Genomic DNA, 14,385 nt, shown 5'->3' on the forward strand with positions numbered 1-14,385 from the left:
GAACCTCGAGGAAAGGAGTCACTCCTTGCCTACGATTCAGCTCCGTCCAAACTTGTTAAGAGAAAAATTTCTAACCTTTATTTCACAAATGCGTTTGTTAAATATTGCGTTCAAGCAATGGGATCCCCGTCCGTGACCAGGATAATCGTCTAATTAAGGCATACTACCCGGAACATCCTTTCACTTTTGTTACCTATGGGCTGCTTGAGAAACCGAAGACGAAGGAAAAAAAAAGGCCAGCAAAGCACAGACAGAATAAATTGCAGTGTTACCATACATACGTAAAGTATCACGTAATTGATGTTGTTGTTGTTGTTGTTGTTGTTGTCCTTTATTGATTGAGGGAAGGCCATGCGGCCAAAGTAGGGATAGGGGAAGGAGGGGAAAGGGAGGAGTAGCCCAGTTAAAGAGATGCGTCCATAAAGACCACACAGGGTTTCCCTTCAGACCGCGGAGCCCAGGCTAAGGTTAAGATCTACCATTATAGGATTTTCACGACCGGAGTGGGCCCCGGTCTACACTAATCTTGACAGACCACTCTCTACGCCGAACAGCCCAAGGGCTCTGATAAAATTTGGATCTTCGAATGGAGGGTCATCTTCTGAGGCATTGGGAGGCATAGCATTGGTGAGGATAGGCCGGTACAGTGAAAACGCAGAGCAGCGCCTGATTAAGTGGTCAAGGGTGGCGAATACGATAATCCGGCAGTGGGGACAGTAAGGAGGTGGAGACCCCGCTGGGTAAATACATTTTCTAACGATTTGAGGTGTGAGAGCTGCGTTGGCCCTAGCTTCGTTGACGAATACTTCCGCAGAGCGAGGCATCGGGGGAGCCAGAGCCAGGTAGCCAGGAGGGGTAACGGAAGAAAGACGGCGCTTCCGTGCCTGGAGTAATAAAAAAAATTGTAGCACGCGTGTCCAAGTTGGTTAGGTTTCCAGCCCCTGAGAGGACTCTAAGGCTTTTTGTGCTGGTTAAAAGGGAAGCAATTCTTATTCCTGGCTTCACCAAACAACACTAACGACGGTTCCTTCCATTTGTTGCAAACGTTGTTTATAGCATACATTTATCATGAGGAAGATAATACATTGTAAATAAGGGATGTCCGTAAATGATAGGTTGAGAGAACATCGTTTGCGGGGGCCCGTTGGCCCTCATGCGTCGTTTGTACATGTGGTTAGGCTTCGCATATCGTGGGGGCGGCCATCTTGGCCGGCGGTTTGGTCACGTGCATGCTGGCTTCCCCGCTGGCCGTGCGAGACGCGCCGTACCCACGATACGGCACGACCTCGGACCCTCATTGGTCTCCCACCGGCACCCTATTTTCCGGAGGAGCCGCCTTTCCGCCGAGCCTTGTTCGGGCGCGTCCGATCCTTTTCGCGGGCACCCGACTGCGCGATTCGGTCGGTGTAGGTCGGTTCAGAAGTGCCTACTCTCACTGCCATAATGACTGAGAACCCAGTGGGCTCCACAAGGAACTAACTAACCATACTCTGAGATTCCGTCTAGACCGGTCATAAGGGAAGCCCCTCTTCCCGCGGTTACGGTGACAGATCTCGGAGTCTGAGTCCCTGCGGCTTGAGCGAGCGAGGTTTCTTTCTTATCCATTCGCTCGCTCGGAGCCAAGCGCTGTGGTACTCCGTTACTAGGCGAAGGTGAAATGGCTAGCTGAAATTCCCCTGAACTTTATCACTCAGTGCTGGCTGGGCTGTCAATGCGTGAGTTTGAGAGCAAGCAAAGCTGAATCCAATCATCCAGTAGTTATAGCTAGACGGCAGTCTGCGAAACCTCAAGGAAAGGCAAACTCTCACGAAACACTGATGCGTAGTCTTTGCTTTCGCTTGTAATAACTGAGTTCAAAAGTGAAACCTGAGCTGTTTTTGTTTGCGCCCACGTGACCAACCGTTGATAGCAACCTTTTGAAGCCTTTTCTGTCCCTTAATTGTAGAGACATGGCAGACTATGGGCTTTAAAATATAGCCCTATCTGAGGCAGAGGTAGCGGTGGACCACCATCCGCTTTCGAAGACGACTGGGCGTAATGGACTGTGAGGAGTCGACTAAAACCTTTGTTGGCGGTTTGAAGTTCCTTAATCGGTGAAGTAACCCTCGTCTTTGGTACTCTGTGGTGATTGCGACGAAGCAGGAGACAAGAAGTCTCGGAGGACAGGATTAAATACCAAAGAAAACTGTATTTACAACAAGTTATAAAAGGTTATTGACAAAATGAAGGACAGAAAATTGCCTTCTTAGTGATCGTGTTAACTCAGTTAAGCCTTAGACATTCTTTCTTGGTGATCGACATTTCCTTATATACGCCCTAAACACAGAAATTTCGCGTGCAGATCGCACAAAAGCTCGATGATCGGTTAGACGAGCTACAGCCAAGTCTGGCGCTGACCGTCTTGTGGGCGAATTTAAAGTCATGCCCATTGTGTGCAGCGCTTCAGATTTGATGGATCGGATTCGACCTTTCAAATAAATGGCGGGACCAAACGCTTCCCATAGCTTTCTCCAAGTTTCTCTCCTCTCCCATGACGCAGTGGTCGCAGAAGAAGAAAGGAAACACGCCATGGCGTCAACATGGTTTGCTAGCGAAGTTTTAATTATTATATCTATTTCGCTTTGCTGTGTTTTGTGAGAATCGAAAACAGCTTTGCGTGTAATATTTTGACCCAATGGCGACGGCACGGGACCGTTCAAAGGGTGTCTCCACCCCGTACGGGAATGTCGTTTCTTTTTAAATGCAGAGCATTTCTTTCACTCACGATGTCACCCGGCGTTGGCGTGCCTCGGCGTCCGCAACAGCCGTTCCAGGTGTGCCCTCTCCCCCACTCCTCCTCTCCCGCATCACGCTACCCTCCTCGCTCTCAACAACAGGTCCGCACCCCTTCCCCTACACTATATAAAAAAATAATACTTACCGGCGACTGGTTTCGATCCCACGACCCTGCGGGCGGACCGCAAGGTACATGGTGCTCTACCCACTGCGCCACAAAGCTGACACAGAATGCAAGGCTACGAACGCGCCTTATATCCTTGACTCATTCAAACTACGTCAAGAAGCTGCTGATACAACGCATTCACTACCACCAACTCCCCAAACACTAAATGTTAACGCAATACACCCACCCCCTATGCGACGCATTTACTCGAGTCCCCCTCGCGGGGAGATGGGCCTTCCATGTCCACCTCGTACTGTGCCGTTCGTTTCGCTTAGCCTTGGCAGTTTCACACTCGCTTTTAACCTCTTAATTTGCTCGACCACATTGGCCTTATCTCGCTTGGGCAAGGCGCGGGGCTGGCGGGCAAAAAAAAAAAAAAAAACAAACATGCCTGACGGAACGAGTGCGTTCCGCGCTTGGCTGGCGGGTTAGCTCGGACGCCGTGGAGGGAAGGGCGTTTTTTAAGGCGTTTTTTTAGCTTCTTAGCATAGGTGTTTTTTAAGCTTGGATTTCAGCTTAAGGTTCGCCAATCACGCGAGAACTCACTAAATATAGTAGTTTAAAAGTTCGTAGCCCATTTGTCGCGTGAGACTGCCTGCTAGGTCGGCATTTGCAGCACCCCAGTCGTACAACCCCGCGATCATACGACGTTTAATGGCAGTCCCTTTAAAGTCGTAGTATCGGGTTTCCACTGTATTTGCATTTCTTCATTCGCTTTCGTTTCTCTGTCCTTTGGCGCGAATTAGTTCGACCGGCTTCTTTTCTGCTACACCATGTAGGCGTCTCTTGGCTTTCGTTTCTTCGTTTTACAGCGCGAATTAAGCAGACTGGCACACGCCACAGCTTCCCTCGGCGCGGCTGGTGTGCACCTGTTGTATACTCGCCTGAAATCTCGTTCAGGTGTCTTGCGGCATGCACGAATCTAAAACTTTAATGCTTCCAATTCACAGTTTGGGAATTTTGTGAAGCGGCCACATTGCCGCTCAGAGTTCCCGATTCCTGGCCAGTGCCCAAATATTGTATGTACCACAAAAAAAGAAACAAAAACTAATTTTATTCTACCCCAGTAATGAGCTGATATTTATTTATTTATTTATTTATTTATTTATTTATTTATTTATTTATTTTCGATACTGCCACTCTCATACGAGACCAAAGCAGAAGGGGATCAGTTCGTGGATACATAATACACCGTTTACAGTTCCACATTTTTACAGCGGCATATTTTCTCAGACGATGTCTAAGAGGACGCAGAGGATGGAGGCAGAAATGCCTTAAGGGGCCTCGAGGCCTTTACAAAATTCAATAAGTACATTTTGAAAAGAATTAGCAGTGGCTTAGGTCGACTATGCCAGGATATACGTAGCGCGAGCTAAGGTTCAGCTGGTTATTCTTAGCTTTGCTGGTTGTCTAGGATTAGCTTGATTCTAATTCTTACAGCTGCTTCAATGACACACACACGGTATAAGCATTATGTGACACATGTATATTTATCCAGCGGCTCCGGCGCAGCGTCACCAATCGCCCCAGAGCTAAGCTGGTTGCACAGGCGCACGCCGTGTTGCTGCGACGCACGAGCCATCGGTTCCACACCCGGCCACCCCTCGCATGATCATCAAGTGGACCGGGCCGCCACGTGCGGAACGTAGGTTGGCGAAGACGCTGGGAGCGGATGGAGCGGGGGGTGTGTGAGAAACGCCGGGCAGCGAGCAACGTTCTGGGCGCCGTGTGACGTCACTGCTCCTCGCGCAAGCAAAAAGCAGTGGTCTTGAGATGTACGACGCTATCGCGTCGTACATCTCAAGATCCAAACGTAGATGTCACCTTCAACTTCTTATTCTCATTTTTCAATGGTTTGTTATACTTGAAGATTAGTATTTTTATCACGCATATAATTTATTTACGACAGCTTTGTGCATCATAAATTGGATTTATATTGATTTCATTACCTTTAGGTCAGTTTCAGCTGCTGTTTTTTGTACTTTTCTGTGGTTTTGCCTCTTTTAGGTCGGTTTCGGCTGTTTCTGCTGAATATTTTTAAACACCATAGTTGTTTTCTGTAGGGTCGGTTCACATTTTTAACAGAGCAGCTCTTATACAAGCCGTAACTTCGGTGTTGCAGGAAAAAAATACCAAGAAACTGCGTACCGCTCGTGACCACGTGCCTCGCGGCGACCGCGGAGTCCTTGGCTCACGCAGTGGAATTAGCAAAACAAAAGTTGCTGCTGGGGAGCCTGATGGCGGCCTGGACTGAGGCCACCACCCACTCTCCTTCCTCACCCCCCCTTTCCCTTAAAAAATAAATGTTATTCCTCCTCCTCCTCCCGCGCGGTCGTTATGCAATGATAGAGCACTGCACGGGCCTGATCTTAAGGCCCGAGCCCCGCCCGAGCCCGCTTCGTGAAGCCCGAGCCCGACCCGGGCCCGTAACATCGAGCCCGGGCCCGGCCCAGGCCCGGGCATTCATAAATGAGCCTGCCCGGGCCCGGCCCGGGCCCGTCATCTCAAGCCCAGGCCCGGCCCGGGCCCGGTCCTTTATTTTTGAGCCTAGGGAGGGCCTGCGTGTGTGTGACCAGGCCCGGTCTTAGACGATGAAGAAAATTTGTTTATTATATTTGATCCAGTGTCTTCGTAGCGGGAAATCAGACGGATCATCTAGTCTGTACAAGCACGTCATGAATTGAAACGCCAAAAATAAGGGTTTAAAAGTGCACGTAGTTTAGCTTACACCGTCTGCAGTTCACACCACATCGGCGTAATAATAGCTCGTATTCTTACACGAGAGACACCATCACCTTTGATGACCAGAATCTTGGCAACTTCACGTGGTTGTCTCGGTCACAAGTTGGTATTGCTGAAATTTCTTGCTCCCCATTTGAATCCACGAGTATGTGCGTGTGTTAAAATGTTTTCCCTGCAGTGGTTGTTAAGCGGTGGCGCCTCTCTAGCACGCTAGTTTGATTTCCAGCCACGGCAGCCGCATTTAGATTGGTTCGACATATAAAACGCACGTACATAGACATAGGTGCACAGCTCCAGGGTGTCTTAATTAATTCCTTCCCGCTAGGGCGTTCCTTGTAACCGTATCTTTGATATGTTATGCACCAAAATATAAAATCTTGATGCAGTACATGAAATGTCATTAAAATTACAGGATAGTGACTATCAGACCTATATATATAGCAAAACACGTTTTTAAAACAATGTGTACAACTAACATCAAGAAGCGCGTAAAAGTAAAACCAGAATATTCATTTTTATGCTCTTTTCTACACTTCACGTCGGAACTATTAACGACCGGGCGTATGAATTCAAGCCCGAGCCCGGCCCTGGTCCATGGCGTCGAGCCCGAGCCTGGCCCGGGCCCGGCCCGGGCCTGCCGATAATCGACTTCGGGTGGCCCGGCCCGGCCCGCGGGCCGGGTCGGGCCCGGGCTTTCGGGCCGGCCCGGGCCCGTGCAGTGCTCTATGTAATGATTGGCGTGAGTAACACGATTATATCGATGCATATGGCAATGACTACTACTAGCACAGTGGAAAGCAATGTTGAACCTGTAATTAAACAATTTAGAAGTTGTACAAATGCATGGTGATGTGTCCTTCAGTTCTCAGGTATAAAGACATCCTCCAGCTTTGCTATGGTTCAAACCTTGCGCGACATAGTCATGGCTTCGCCAGTTGAGCTGGTGGAAGTCTACAATGCTCAGGATGACTATGCATCCACCACTCGCGGCGAAGAAGGCGACGGCCTCTTCGATGAATACGACGAGTACTGGCCCCGCAACTATCCAAATAAACAATGATGCTTAAACTTAACTATGTGTCCGGCAATGCTCGCCGACAACCGCTTCGCCATTCAAATCTTGCGCGTGGGTAAATGCCCACCTGAACTTTTGTTTCCAATTTTGGTGATTTTGTCCGCTTTAGATTGGTTTCAACTCTCCAGATAGGTCAGCGAAGGACTGGTTGAGCTAGCTGCTGTGCGTATTTACGTACGTTTTTTTAACTATTGCACTGTGTCACGCTTTTTATTTGCGTTGTGGCTGTTATTTATTTCATTCGGGTGGTTTTGTGTGCTTTAGGTAGGTTTCTGCTGGGATATAACCCCCATAGCAAGCTAAGATGATGGCTGGTTGTGTTGACTAGGAAACGCCTATAGACCTTATGCAAACGTGCCGCTATCTACCGGAAGAAAAACGAAACGAGCACGCGACGCCATGTTGGGGGATAGCGGTCGCGGGATTCTTGGTACGGAGCGTGTGAGGGGCTTTCTCGGCTTGGCGATCCTTTTATATTCAGATTTAAGCGCAGCAAAATGAGCGACGAGTGATCTGTGGACCTTTCTCTGTTGCCCATATTTGCAAGCGACTTTGTAAATGCGCATTATGCATCGAAAAAGTAGTCAGGGAGGCACCGGCAGGGAAGCTGTTGGAGGCTTTCGCGTTTCTTCTCCTTTTTTTTGGCTTTGAGAACGCAAACATTGAAAGTGCATCCGTATTGGTTCGCATCCTTCGGGTTTCTCAGGAGGTCATTCCTGAAACGCTTCGAAACTTGTGGGCTGTCCTGAGGTTGAAATTAGGGAGGGGCGGGGGGGGGGGGGGGGGGGGCGGCACTCTTGATATAGCTATACGCTAAGGATCCTCTGGGACGCAGAGGAAACCTGCCAAAGAAAAAAATACGGAGCTGTTGTAGCTGGCCGTAATGTGTAGCGCGTAACGTGTGTGGCGTGTAACGCGTCAAACATTGCCAATAAATTACCAATAAATTGCTAATGAATAATTAAATGACCCATGAATTGCTAAGCTCTGGTGAGCGCGTGCCTCGCGGCGACCGCCGAGCATCCCCAGCGCACGCAAAGGCTTTAGCAAAAAAAAAAAAAAACTGCGAAAACTCTAAAGAGCGAGAAAATGCCGAGCGCTCGTGAGCGCGTGCCTCGTGGCGACCGCTTAACGTCCTTTGCTCGCGCCGTGGCCAACAAAACTGGGTGCACACTACCGCTGAGAAAATTTCGCTTGAAAAATTTGATATTGTGAAAATAGGCTACGGTCGAACAGCAGGCGACGAGCGGTAAATGACTGATGCACGGAATTACTCGTACGTTACTTGTGCTACTCATAGCGCTACGTGCAACTCTGGCGGATCCCTTATTTCCTCTAAGATTTGGCAAACGAAAGAATGCGTAGTACTTCCATAAAAGCCTAGCGAACGTCAAGAATAAAAAGAAAACGCGGGCGCGCAAAACACGAACGGCAGACTCAAACCTCTACCGCACGATAAAGTACGAGCTGACCGATGCAGTGCGCCTTAACTACTAGCAGGGAGGAGTGCTCCGCGGCAAATACAGGGCTAGAAAATATCTCACTTTGGGACCTTTTTAGTCCTGCACATATTATTCGTTTCGTGACTATGCATGTGATCTAGCTATAATATTACTGTGCAAAGGGAAGTCGACACCCGCAAGCGACTTCTCGCAGGGCCCGAGTCATGCTTCCGTTGAGAAATAAAAAAAAAGATGTGTACGCTATTTCCCTGGTCGTCCTTGTATCACCTTTGTGCACAGCAAGTTACACGGCAGTATTTGGGTATCTTGGACAACAATAAATGCCGACGTGCGCGTCGCTAACCCCGCGCTATCATGTACACATACGGAGATCCGGGATTCCCCCAACATGGCGGAATCGCACGTGGTACCCGTAAGAGGGCGCCAGTTTTTGGATAAGGTCTATACGCGTCCGGGATCAGGTGTAGAGGAAATTGGTATTGTTTAAGCACAACTTAGTAATATGTTAACGAAAAATACCTTGGCGCTATAATTCGCCGGAGAAGTGAAAAATTCTTTGATAGGTACCCACTCGTCGTTCGCGTAGGGATGAGCGGGAGTGGAAATGAAGTAATTGAAATTCAACATTAACGTATTGGGTAGACCGAAGCAGCTGAAATTACTACTCGTTTCCATGACCAATGCAGTACACTATTTGCCAAATCAAGTCCCTTGGCTCAGGGGCACGAATTTAGTTCCGTTATGAATTTACTGCCTAAGCTGACAAATGATGAGTGCGCTCTGGTTTCTGGGCCTATTACACTTGAAGAAGTTGTGGCTGCCATCTCTGACCTTATGATCAACAAGCAGGGATTTATACACCCCCAACACCACCCAAACACCCACCCAGAAGGATTTCGACACCCCCCAAAAAAGCTTCCACAACCACGAGAACCTTGCCCAGGGGTTTGTACACCCTCCCAACCACCCCCCAACACCCCCTAGGAGGCTTTCGACACCCTCCCAAAATAAAAATTCTGCATGAACCCCTGCTAACAAGACCACTGGGCCAGAAGGTTTGAGTGGAGAGTTTTCTCAATAATTCTCTGCTATTCTTGCTCCCGTTCTGTTAGTCATATTCCCAGGAGCATACGATCATAACGTTTTGCCGCTAACCTTCTATTTAGGACACAGAGGGTTAATTCCAAAAACGCAAGCCGAACAAAAGCTGAAATCTGCACAAGGTTATCGGCCAATATCTCTCTGCTATATCTAGATTATAAAATGTTCGCAAAAAATTTTATCTAGGGGCTTTTACTTGTTATCACTAGTTTGGAGGGATCTCTCCAAACTTGTGGTATTCGAGGTAGGAGCATTCAAACAAAAAATTAGCCCCATCTTCCCGAAGGGAACGCTGAGTAGATGCGGAGCATCTCGCGGTTCCGTTGTGTTTCCGTTGTGTTCGTAGTCGAATTTGGGGAAAATGTAGGTGAACCCCGCGATGCCCCGCATCTACTCAGCGTTCCCTTCGGGAAGATGGGGCTTTATAATTGCGTAGACGAAGGTGAAACGGTTAACGAAGGTCTTTATTGAACTGACGGGACTGTTGCTTCCATCACACTTCATCGGAAGAACGGAGTGAAGTGGAGACAACCGCAGCAAGCGCTGAACTGAACGCGCGCAGCGCGCTACCCGATTTACATTCAAGGTTGAAGGAGAGGATACGAGAGGAGGAGAGAGAGGAGGACAGTTCTGTTCTTTTTACTGCAAAACAGTATATGTCTGCAGTTTTCATTCCGGTGTCATCGATTTACTCGGCGCCGCTCCGGTGCTCCTCCTTACCACTGCTGACACCGCTTTCACAACTATTTTCCCCCTCGCCTCCACCGTGCCCCTTTGGCAAGTTGCGCAGTCGGCAGTTAACGGCGGTAGGCGGTTATAAGATGATTGCGAAAAATAAAGAGCAGCACGGATGAGCGTAAAAAGTGCACTGATGATTACTACACTCCCTTATATGAAATTTGTGCGCAGCACGAGCTGCAGTCTCCTCGGTCTCGGCGCATTTCTGCTGCGTCGTACGAAGTGTTCGCGTGATCAGCGAACGTGCGGCGGCGTGCGCTCTACAGTGCGCTGACGCCGCCGGCCAGCATGTTTCAAATCGTGGTTTATTCTCCCGCGCAAATGTCACGTGGATCGGATTACCCGCGCAGAAGGGGGCAACAAGCATGTTGCATATCGTGTTTGAACCTCCCGCGCAAACGTCACGTGGCTTGGATTAGCGGAGAATGAAACAGCGTCAGGGAAAATGTCAGGGGGAGGGCGCTCTTTGGTGGAGACACATGAAACATATGTGAGGGAAAGGCAGTGAGAGATGACGCCGTAGCCGCGCTGTCGTACTCCACTTCATCCTTCGCTAGACGTTCCTCTCCGTTTTTTTTCTTTCGTCTCTGCTGCGTTTGCTCACTCGGTTACGCGGCCATAAACAGACGCCGCTCCCGACAAGCCCAGGTAACGGCTGCCAAAGGGCTGCCCCCTAAAACGACCGAAACCCGCCGTCGCCGTTTCGCTCAAATTCTTTTCACCAAGTAGGTGCGAATCCCTCCCGGTAGAAGAGAAACTTCCCCAGGTGGAAGGCCGGCTTCAGCTCATATTTCTTTTTGAGCTTGGAAGGCCTTCCAAGCGACATTTTCGCCGGTATCTTTCACGCCTAAGTATGCGCCATCACCGGTTGCCGGTTTATGCGTGCACGGTTTGCGGGCAGAATAGGGTGGCGGGTACGCACAGCTAGGCTTGATGCCACTACCGATGAAATACCGGTTGTGCAGGTATTTAGATGTCGAAATTACACGGCTTAATTCGGTTATTCGGCTGTTCTCCTCAATCGACTGGTTCGGGTGTGGGTTGTTGTGTTACACAGACATCTTACAGACCTATATAGAAAGGTACATAAGAGGGGGTAGGAAAACGGACAGCCATATGTTTGTACGCGAGAACGGAGCTGAAGGGCTTCCAGGTTTTAAATCGTTATAGGACGGATGCATGCCGTTCGTGTGGAGGAAGAAGAGCAAGAATCGAAGCGTTGGCCTGAACACAAGCGCGAATGCGGGCAACAACAACGGAAAGCTGCTGGCAGCGCCGTTGCCGCCTCAAGTTCAGCCCGTATAGTAGCGGCGAACCCCTCCCGTATGAACAGCCAATTTCCCGCTTTGGAACGCTGGCGTGAGCCAAAATCACTTCTTTAGAGGGCTTTCAGGGAATATTTTCGACGGCGTCTGTCACTTCTAAGCACGCGCACATGACCGGTTGCCGGTTTATTAGGGCGCAGGTTTGTAGTGGAGAATAGGGGGGGGTGCAGGAGGGGAGGCGTGTATGCGCAGCTGTAGGTTTCAAGTCCGTACTGATGGATGACATGTACATTCTGCTGGTGCGAGATTTAAACGCGGGCGTTAAACGGCCCAATGGGACCTGTCCGAAGTCCTTAGTGGTAGAGCTGATTGGGTTTGTGTGCTAGGCTATGTGCACATTACCGACGCAAATCCCGTACCATGATCTATGGACGTAACAGAATGCCATGTCACGCTGTTTGGCTGAGACGTGAAATGACGTCATTCTTCAAAGTTATTACGACAGTTGCGGCAAAAGTCTGAACCTGGCATTACACATACAGTAAGGTGCTTTCCACTCAGGAGGAACAAAGGCAGTTGCGAGAACAAAGCTTTGATCCGTCAGAGGTTCATTCAGCTTATTGGCTAGGAAGTATGCTCTATCGCAAATTACGATAAACGTGTTTTGTTTCGTGCACTCCGTGGACTGCGTCCAGCTTTGCAGGTGATCTTCCTTCACAGAGTGGAAGGGAACTAATTTTTTGTGCTTGCTTTTCCTCCCGAACGTGCCGGCGTTGCACTGTCACTTTTTTCGCTTGCCATCGTAAAAAAAAATTCACAGCATATCCACGGGGTGAATGATGATGAGTGGGCGAAGCTCCTGAGGGGAAATCATCGGTAAAACCGTGACTCTTCAGTGAAAGTTCGCCCACTACATCTGTGTCCGAACGTAACGTCTAGAAAGTCTCGCTTAAACCGCGCGTCGGCACCTTGGGGCTGAGCTCGCCTGATGCGTTTTGCAGACGCCTCACGCGCTCTCATTGCATCGGGGTCTGCCTGCCGATACGCGCGCTTTCTCGCCGCTTCCCGTTCTCTGACGTTTTGGAGATCCTATTCGCGCCGCAGCCGTGCCGCTTCGCGTACGGCAGGGTCCTCGCGCCGTTGCCGTGACGCTTGGGCCTCTCGTTCTCGAACGCTGGGATCTTGGCGGCGTCGTCGCGCAGCCAGACGACACGCTTCGGCCTCCCGCTCTCGTACGGCAGGATCTTGGCGGCGGCGTCGCGCAGCTTCACGGAGCGCTTCTGCCTCGCGGGCTCGCACATCTGCAGCCTTATCCATCGGGCGACTCCGAGCGCGCGCCAACAGCGAACGGATTTTATTACAACGCTCCCCGCCATCTAGTAAACAATCCAAGAACTAAACTAGAGGTAGCCATGCCATCTAGTAAACAATCCAAGCGCATCTTTTCATCATATACAAGTACCGCCATCTAGTAAACAATCCAAGAACTAAACTAGAGGTAGCCACGCCATCTAGTAAACAATCCAAGAACTAAACTAGAGGTGGCTACATACATACGTCGAGGCTGGACAGACCCACGCCCTAAGGAGCTTCGCCCCTAAAACCAACCCAACGAGCATTCCTATACTAAATGAACGCGGACGCTGCCGGCTAATTGCGTATATTTTGCCTCAAATGTACCAACAGTTTTCTTAACGCTAAACAAACGGTAGATGTATGACAAGCGCCAGCGGTTCGCTAGTTTCGAACTGTTATGACTACATAAACCGCTTGGCTTTCGAAGCCTCTGGCTTACGCCGCGACGACGGAACGCCGTGAGGCTCTGCTTCGTTCCAGCGAACGAGCTACAACGACAAGGCGGGCCCCTAAAGGGCTCTGCACTTAAAACAGCGGTGGATATTGCTCTGATTTTGGGTTGGAAGTCGTGGCGACCGCACGTGGTTGGTTTCCAGTACGATCGCCGTTGGCTGCTGCCTGTGTGTCGCCGAGGTGACCGTCGGCGTCCGCGTGTCTGCCCGTAGGGGGACCATTGGCGGCGGTTGGCGCCGCCGGCAGCCACTGCTCTCCTCCTCATCTTCACAGGTTTTCTAAGACGAGGTGGCTAATTTCGGGCAGCCGTGTTGAGACGGTGACACGATCCCAAGATGCTAAAATTCTGCTCCACTGTCCGGTACGACTACAGTAACAACAAGGGAAAAGAAAGCTATTAACGGCCACACAACAATTTGTTAACGCGTACATTGTAATGGGCATCTGGAATACGTAAATTGTATAGGAAAAACACAAGGGTAGTAAAACGCGAACGCAGCAGCGGATCGTCGTTCTCTTCGCGACGGACAAGGGTGCAGGCAAGAGGCGACGATGATGGGGATGGAATGTGCTCATGAAAGCAGTTGAGTTCCAGCACGACGCAGAAGAATGTCCAGACTGTAAAATTCAGTGTGTACAAACATTGCTCCCTTGTGATCGCTTGACAATTGATTTTCACTGGTAATTTTCGCTCGTGTAATCGTCGAATGTGTCTCCAGCCCGTCCAAAACACCGCCATATGTTCAAAAAATGCTGGTAGGGGCATTTCGGCTGAGTTTTTTTTCGCCAAGCTTCTCCAATGTCCGTTGCTCAAATTGGTCCTTCGTGAAATAATCCTATTGCGAAGAAAAAAAATTGGGCCTATCTCCCCGCGAGGGGGACTCGAGTAAATGCGTCGCATAGGGGGTGGGTGTATTGCGTTAACGTTTAGTGTTTGGGGAGTTGGTGGTAGTGAATGCGTTGTATCAGCAGCTTCTTGACGTAGTTTGAATGAGTCAAGGATATAAGGCGCGTTCGTAGCCTCCCATTCTGTGTCGGCTTTGTGGCGCAGTGGGTAGAGCACCATGTACATTGCGTTCCGCCCGCAGGGTCGAGGGATCGAAACCAGGCGCCGGATAGTATTTTTTTTTATATAGTGTAGGGGGAGGGGTGCGGACAACGACGGTGCGGACTACGACGGACGTCAACGCGGGTGACATCATGAGTTACTGAAATGCTCTGCATTTAAAAAATACTACCGAATCTGAGATG

Source organism: Haemaphysalis longicornis, unplaced genomic scaffold, assembly GCF_048455015.1.
Source record: "Haemaphysalis longicornis isolate Haplotype H1 unplaced genomic scaffold, Haemaphysalis longicornis Haplotype H1 scaffold_1, whole genome shotgun sequence".
Lineage (NCBI taxonomy): Eukaryota > Metazoa > Arthropoda > Arachnida > Ixodida > Ixodidae > Haemaphysalis > Haemaphysalis longicornis.